Raw genomic sequence first — 6,370 nt, 5'->3', positions numbered from 1 at the left:
TTTCTGTGGTTTATCTATTTTCAAACCAGGCAAATGCTGGGGTTGTATCTTAATTAAGGCCACGGTCGATACCTTCCATTCCTAGCCCTGTCCTATCCAATGTCATCATAAGACCTGTCTGAGTGGATGAGGCAGCAAAAATAAAATAAGAAAATAAATTAATTCAAACATTTCTAAGGTAGTTCAGAAGGGGATTCGTACTCAGTTCTCTTTTTAATGAATCAGTTCCCCTCTTAACAATGCGCAATGCTCCAATCATCTTACGTGAACTTAAATGTTCCTAATCAGGGCGGAAAATCGAGTCAGAAAACGGCATTAGTATTGTAGCGGCTATAACAAAACGAACAACCAGCCAGAAAAACCTCGGCGTGCCAAGAAAACTGCTGTCTGGCCAAACGGCAGGCAGATACTGAAGAGCCACGTGCTCAGCGTGAGTACGCTCTCAGCTGCATTACTTGTCACTAGGTTTGCTGCTTCTCGTGTCAACCATCTCAGTTACTCTCACATGGCTGAGTAAACTCCGTCTAGCCCTCAGTCCAGAATTATGCCTTGAATTGGCCCGGGAATAGAAACCGGGGCTCCGGTCAAGAGACAGGCACACTACCCCTAATTCATGAGACTGGTAAACACAATACATATCCAACGACAGAGCAGAAAATCGAACCTGAGAGCTTCGATACTGCTGTAGTCCTTTAGAACAAGATTATTGTATGTATTCTCACCGCTGGCTAGACTCTCCCAGCTGAACGCTACGACAATCAATGGTGCTGTTCTGCGGACCGTGGAGCAACTTGTGAGGGAGTGGCTTTGTCAATATTGGGGAACCCACAATAAAACCAACTGGCTTCGATCTAGACCTCTCTACCTGGTCCAAACTCAACCAAGCCCGATGCAGTGTTGGAAGAATCGCCTCTTCCCTACAGCACTACACTAAATTCCCTTCGACTGTGGTCATGTTCATCTTGGTGTTTATCTCCCAGACTCGTTGTGTGAACTTCATGATGGATCTTCTGCTTCATTTAACTGAATTATGGGATTACATGTCCAAATACTGAGAACGGAACCGCGTATTTTGTACATGACTGTCATTATTTGTAAACACATTCACAGCGTAAGATTGTCAATGCATCACAGCTAAATAAGGAAGAATAATTAGGTAATTATTTTTGAGCCGCAACGAAGTTGATGATATGGGGTTAATTCTTCTTCTTCTTCTTCTTCTCCTTCTTCTACTATTTCTTCTTCTTATTCTTATTCTTCTTCTTGTGTTTACCCTCCATGGTCGGTATTTTCCTCGGACTCTACCGCCTCAAGGGCAGTGTCCTGGAACGTGAGACATTCGGTCGGGGGATACAAATGGGGAGAATGACCAGTACCTCCCCCAGGCAGCCTCACCTGCTATGCTGAACAGGGGCCTTGTGGAGGGATGGAAGATTGAAAGGGCCTCCACCGAGCTCGATAGCTGCAGTCGCTTAAGTGCGGCCAGTATCCAGTATTCGGGAGACAGTAGGTTCGAACCCCACTGTCGGCAACCCTGAAAATGGTTTTCCGTGGTTTCCCATTTTCACACCAGGCAAATGCTGGGGGTGTACCTTAATTAAGGCCACGGCCGCTTCCTAGCCCTTTCCTGTCCCATCGTCGCCATAAGACCTATCTGTGTCGGTGCGACGTAAAGCAACTAGCAAAAAAATTGAAAGGGCCTTTAGGTACTATCCCAGCATTTTCCTGGAGGAGAAGTGGGGAAACCGCGGAAAACCACTTCCATGATGGCTGAGGTGGGAATCGAATCCACCTCTACTGATTTGACTTCCCGAGGCTGAGTGGACCCCGTTCCAGCCCTCGTACCATTTTTCAAATTTTGTGGCAGAACCGGGAATCGAACCCGGGCCTCCGGGGGTGGCAGCTAATCACACAAACCACTACACCACAGAGGCGGCATGGGGTTATTTACGTTAATAAGTTACTTTAGTAGGAAACAATAAATCAATAGGTCAATTGTAAATCGTAGAACTATGCTGGTCAGCAAGCAACGATAAATACCGTTAGAATGTGTCACAACAAGCCCAATGAATATGCACATTATGAAGTCTTATGGTACATAAGGCCAGGTGGTCTCCCTCACCAACAGTCGCCGACGAGTAAGGGCAGGTTGACGGTCCGTCCTGTTCTCCTTACACTTCTGCTCACTCTGAGGCAATTCTTAAGAACAATGATTTATATCTTAGGTATTTTAAAATACAAAACGGTTCACCAGGCCTTTGAGTGTTACAAAATTTGTTGTTTACAGACAACCTTAACCTATCGGTCACTGTTTCTATACAGAATTAGTACGATATGTTTGAGTTTAAGCTTCGCGCCAATGATAATTCAGTGATAAAATCTGTAATGAACGCATTAAACAGTAACAGCTACGAATAAGACGTTATGACGGTAAACATTTAAGCTTATAATGCCGGGCTGAGTGGCTCAGACGGTCGAGGCGCTGGTCTTCTGAACCTCACTTGGCAGGTTAGATCCTGGCTCAGTCCGGTGGTCTTTAGAGGTGCTGAAATACGTCAGCCTCGTGTCAGTAGATTTATTGGTGCGTAAAAGAACTCCTGCGGGACAAAATTCGGGCACCTGGGCGTCTCCAAAAACCGTAAAGTAGTTAATGGGACATACAGCCAATAGCGTTATTATTATTAATTATTAAGCCTATCAAATACCGAATAAACTGCGGATGTTCGTTTGAAAGCTAATTGTCGCGCGGCAGTTAAGGCGTATAGGCTTTTTCCGCCTTCGATGGTGGGGCCATGTGAGGGGAATGGAAGAGTTAGGTTACGCCCCACCATCGAAGCCCGTTTTTACTTATAACTTCATCAATCGATTCCTTCCTAACTTAGCGTTCAAACAAGATAAAATAGCAATCGTTACTTTAATTTAAAGGATACTTGAAAATAATTTTTACCGTAGTGAAGCAATGCTTCATTTGCCTCGACGTACTGCTCAGTCGTGTTGGTGAGGTGACGAGATATGGGAGAGAAATCGCACAGCGTGGACTGGACTTTTCATTTCCTACATCGGAGGTCGGATCGAACTGACCTGGTAGGTGTGTAGGCCCCTTAAGAAGACCAGTAGTCTAACTTACCTATTTACTGACGAAGATCCGTTCTGTATGCACCCAGCAGGTGCATTCTAATGCATACACCTTCCACTTCGCCATTAAATGTCCTTGGCATGTCCCTGATTAATGTTTTATATGGCTTATTTGGAATTTTGCCACAGCAGATCACTTCGTACAACCTATCAATTTGATCGTATTACCAGAACACATACAGTATTATAAAAGCACGTAATAAACAGTATGTCTGTGGAATAGTCCTTTCCGCTTGATGCAAGAATTGCATATAGTCCGTTTTTTTCTGTTTTCTTTTTTCTTTGTGTGAGTGTGCAAGGTTGGTTCGATTAACGTTCCTGACATGTAGGTGGTATGCATAGGAATATCGACCCTAAAGACTGGCAGTGCTAGATGAGTTGTGTATCTTCATGAATTCTAAGGATCTGGTCTGTATTATTGCTCACATTTATAGCTAAATATACTACAATAAAATACTAACAAACATAACAACAATTTCCCCGTTATAATTCCTCAAGGAAAAACTGGCATTCGACGTGAAAATGACGAAAGAGATTATTCCTCTTTTACATTGTTACATACATTTCTTCGAATCAGCTTGCATTCGGGAGATATGGGATTTGAAACCCACTGTCAGCAGCCCTGAAGATGTTTTTCCGTGGTTTCCGATTTTCCTTTCAGGCAAATCTGGGGGTGTACCTTCATTAAGACCACGGTCGCTTCCTTTCCACTCGTAACCCTTTACTGTCCCATCGTTGCCGTAAGAACTATGTGGGTTGGTGTGATGTAAAGCAAAATTGCAAACATTTCTTCAACAGGACTAACATTAGTGGAAATACTTACAAATCGTTTTCTGAACATCATTTCAATTTTCACTCCATTGCAGACTAACCAAATTATTTATAGATTAAGTCTAAATCCTTCACCATAAATACTGAGTTTCGTAAAATTATGTTTCATTATTTTCCAGGAGAGGTGGTGGTGATTATTGGTTAAAGGAAATACAACCAGGCAACCATCCTCTATACAACAATAATCAGAGAGAGAAATGGAAGGGGTCCGACATTTCGAAAAATGAAGGTATCGGCCAAAGAAGGAGAAGGGTCATGAAGAGCGTGAAAATGAAAGTCTCTCAAGGCCTCGAGTGCTCTAATACAGTCGGGGTCGGAAAAGAACAAGAGTTGACCAAGCAAGGTCGGGTAGGATAGATGAAAGTGAGGAGTCTGGCACACAGCCACAAACTCACGCTTCCAAGTTAAGAGCTCCTGGGGCCCTTTTAAGTTGCTTCTTACGACAGGCATAGGTTTTCCAGGAAAGCCTTTAACTAATAAACATGCGATAACTGCAAATGAACTTATTTTTTACTTTACTTCCCTCAGTCGGAGATAAAAATGGAACAAATTTTACTGGTAATAAAACAGTGTTATGCATATTGTTTATATTTGTGGTTCTTAAAGGTCAAACATATTCTGTGAAACACTGGTGAACAACGTATAACTAGTTATTAATGACGTAGAGTCCGACTCGTTGGCTGAACTGTCAGCGTACTGACCTTCGGTTCAGAGGGTCCCGGGTTCGATTCCCGGTCGGGTCGGGGAATTTAACCTTAATTGATTAACTCCAATGGCACCGGGGCTGGGTGTATGTGCTGTGTTCATCATCATTTCATCCTCATCACGACGCGCAGGTCGCCTACAGACGTCAAATAAAGACCTGCACCTGGCGAGCCAAGCCCGTCCTGGGATACCCCGGCACTAAAAAGCCATACGACATTTCATTTCAATGAGGTACAAGAAAATATAGAGTACTATAAATTCCTTTAGCCTATATCATTTCTACTTATCCCGTTAGCCAAAGCACTTTTTGTCTGTAGTAATATAACGAGAGCTCCAGAATTTATCTGAGAGAATTTGGAGCTCGAGTTGTATTTATTCTATTAATAAAAACGTGCAAAATTAACTAAGTAATGATAATAAGTACACCGAGCAAGTGGCGTCGCGGTTTCGGTCACGTACCTGTGAGGTTGCACTCGGAAGATAGTGGATTCGAACCCCCATTGTCGGCAGCCCTGAATATGTTTTCCGTGGTTTCCCATTTTCACTCCAGGAAAGTGCTGGGGCTGTGGCTGAAGTACGGCTACGGTCGCTTCCTTTCTACTCCTAGCCCTTTCCTACCCCATCTTAACCATAAGACCTATCTGTGTCGGTGCGACGTTAAGCAAATTGTTGGGTATTCAGCCCGAAGGCTGGCTTGATCACCAACAGGTGTCATGGATGGCCTAGGCATCACTGAAGAGGGATATTAGGGAAATGAGGAGTGAGCTACTTTCCCGCTGATTTCCTCACCGAGGCAGAAGTTATTGTTACGTATCAGTCTGCCGATTCCAGACTGATCCAGTAGTAGACCGACCCTATAAGCGACATTTTCACACCCTTCATAGCAGGGACTGGCTGCATAAGGAAGGGTATTACTAGCATCGTCCATACCTCTGTCACTTTCATATTATCAAAGCGAAGAATGAGACTGAGACACGGCAGTGAAAGTAACAAACTTATTCTAACTTTTACCAGAAGAGGAGGTGCACTATATAGCCAGCAAAGGCGCAATGGCAATAGAGGTGAATACATATGGCATAAAGCAAGTACATAGGTTTGGTTTGATTGGGTTATGTCATAGTCTGACTGTAACTTAGTCGGAGAACAAAATTTTAGCTCGGAAATATATTGTTTAAATTTTTCATTTAAATTTTTTGGGCCGCACGCTGGCAATATGTCGGCTGTAGGCTTCATGAGAATAGCAAAATTACGTCCTTTTGAATGTGTTCTCTGTGGTCTAATGTATTATTAAAGACAATTTAAGGATGATAGACTACAACGTTAATTAGTACTTTTTGACTTGGAACTGAATTAAGTTCAATGTGTTTATCTGACGTCTCACTAAAACGTTTTGAATTGATCACCATATTGCTTACTAATTTCCAGTGTACACTGATGTTTGGACCAAATAAAACATAACCATGTTTCAGTGCACTCTTCTAATAAATTTACATAAGAGCAAGGTACGATACAATTAAAATATTAAAATGAAAACCATAAAATTGTGGTGAGAGACAGCTGTGATTGGTTGAAATTCCTGAAATTTTTATACTGGATACATCAGTAATTCGATAATAAATTAAATTTAGTCAAGCTTTTTATTCAGGTAATTTATGGCATAGTCCGTGTATTTTAGGCGTGACCACTTATGGAAAAACTT

Source organism: Anabrus simplex, chromosome 5 (genome assembly GCF_040414725.1).
Source record: "Anabrus simplex isolate iqAnaSimp1 chromosome 5, ASM4041472v1, whole genome shotgun sequence".
In the NCBI taxonomy this organism is placed as follows: Eukaryota; Metazoa; Arthropoda; class Insecta; order Orthoptera; family Tettigoniidae; genus Anabrus; species Anabrus simplex.
The sequence above is the reverse complement of the archived record's forward strand: the minus strand, read 5'-3'. Positions refer to the sequence as shown.